Here is a 2,609-nt window from a genome sequence, read left to right as displayed (position 1 = left end):
TATAATAAAGTTGTTATATTTTACCTGATGGCTTATAATAATTCCTTACTTACGTTTTACTTTATATGAGCTTTAAAACTTACACACAATGGTATCTTTCAAATAAATATTATACCGATTGACATAAGAACAGAAAAACAAAGAGTTATCCCATTCGTGTGGATGCGATTTGCCAAGGGTTGAGTCCGTCGTTTTACGCAGCATATATGTATCATTGCATAGCTCTTTTGTCTACATGTGGACTTAGAAAACCAGTTAAATGTTTCTTAAAACAAAAGTTCAATTTCTCTCGGAAGCTGTTTCGAAGCAGATGAAATAGTCATAGAATCGAAACACACGGAACGAAAATGATATTAGGTTGATGTTGCCTTAATAAAGTTACTACGCCTCGATTTCTGCCTACCATAATGCCAAAATTATCTGTTCTTTAGCCCCTCATTCATTCAATGTTCTTATAATTTTATCTATATAAAACTGTTTATCTAGATTTTCTAAAATTTTGAAAAATGCTAAAAAGAGCTAAAAAACTTAAAAAAAAGCTTAAAGCTAAATCGCAACTTTTCAAGCCAAACGGCGAAAAAAAGCTAAATCTAGCTTGTAAGAAGCTAAAATGGTAACACTCATATATTTATTTCTGTTGCTCATGGATGCGAGCTAAATCTTTTTGGCGAGCGTTAATTAAACATTTTTTTATTCTGGTTTTAAATTTCTGTTATGAACATTTTTTTATGTAACGTAAAAACAAAAAATGGTTCATAGGTTAGTATATACAAACGTACATTAATAAAAGCAAACTTTGTTATAAAAAAAAAAACCAGAAAAATCCGAAAAACTGTAAGTATTGAACCTTTGCATACCTACATACATACATATATTAACATACATACATAAAGAGAGCAAATTATGTAACGTACTTATAAGTATATATTTTAAAAAATGCCGAGTATAAACTAATAATGGATGCATGCATACATACATATTTATAAAAATAAAAATAAAAATAAAACTAAAAATAAAAATAAATTCGGCAATAGTAAATAAAGCCTAAACACAAAAATGCACAATGAATGTAAATTGCAACAAATTTAACTGAATGACAACAGCAACAACAACAAGAACATATGCTTACCTTTGTAGGTGTCGTTTAGAGAAAAACAAAACAACAATAAAATTGTGTAAAGCAGATATCTAAATTATTTATGTAAGCGCAAAAATATAACATGAGAACGAGAAAATGACGAACAATTCATACATACATATAATCGCCCTAACACACATACATACGCACATATGTGTGAACATTTGGTGGAGTCGAAAAAAACATTGTAAAAGACCTCTCCTAAATACGGGGTTTGTATCTGAGAAAATTTTTGTTTTAATTTATTTTTTGCTTGCAAATTTAACCGATTTTTTTTCTGTAACTTTATCATATCAGTTTTCAGCGCGAGTTTGAGCTCAAGTTAAAGTTTACTACAGTTTAACCATCGGCGGATACAAGATTTTGGGAAAAGGGAGGTCCAAATTTCTTCTTTTTTTTGAAATTTCGAGCACTTTTTATTTTTTAAATAAGGCCAGTGGTGTCTTTTTTGTTTGTTTTTTAATTAAATATTTGTTGGTATTGGCAATGAGAATTGCCGTTGTAAAATCAAGACCAGGAAGACGTAATAAAATTGGCAGATGATGATTTCATATTATCTTTGAGAAGGTTGCTGGAACGTGTTCCAAGTGCGCCATTGAAATCAAAAAGCCGAGTTTATTCAGTCGTCAAAAAAACTGCTGCAATATTGGACATCAAGGAATTGCGAATTATTATAGAATCACATTTTATTTGCCATTTCTCGACTTTTACATTTGTCACCTCAAAGTCGCTTCGAAAAGCACAAATCAATTTTCCAAAGTTTTAGCCAGCTTTTTCTTCTCGAGCAAGAATTCGATGAAGGGGAATGCTCTCTACAACTTTTATGAAGAATTACTGGATTTTTCCGAAAGTGATTTCGTCTCGGCTCGAAGCGGAATCTACCCACCCCCTTCCCCCTCCCCTGTGCATCTGCCTTTAAGTTTAGCCCTGCCACTTCGGCTGCTTAAACTAAGATAAACAGCGAAGCTTTATTTTATCGAACAGAGTGGCAAGGTTAAACTCTATTCAACGTTAACTGGAGTTTAAACTCAAATTTAAATTTCACCAAATTATGCAAACTCACGGCTATGTGAAAACAATTGCAGAACTCAAAAGAACATGCAAACTACCATAACGTTGCAGAAAAAATCTGTAGTTCAAAACGGGAGCTGTTCTTATAGTTTTTTGTTTTTGATACTTTTTTTGTTGACATTCGTTTAAAAAAAATAGTAAATGTGCTGAAAGTCTCTTGTAAGTAACAATTCAAAAGTTTTTTTTTTAATTGTGGTTAATTTAGCCGTGTATTTATTGTGTAGATAACATCTATTTGTGCAGCGGCTACTTCTGCGTTGCATATAATGAGTTATGAGGTAATGTTGTAATACCAAAGAGGATTGATATAATAAGAGACGTCAGTTCATACTTTTTGTGAAATTTATTTGTAATATCCCATTTGAGGGGTAATTCTAAATTGCTTCTACACATTTCCATG

This window comes from Eurosta solidaginis, chromosome 4 (genome assembly GCF_040869045.1).
Source record: "Eurosta solidaginis isolate ZX-2024a chromosome 4, ASM4086904v1, whole genome shotgun sequence".
NCBI classification, from domain to species: domain Eukaryota; kingdom Metazoa; phylum Arthropoda; class Insecta; order Diptera; family Tephritidae; genus Eurosta; species Eurosta solidaginis.
This window is presented reverse-complemented; position numbering follows the sequence as displayed.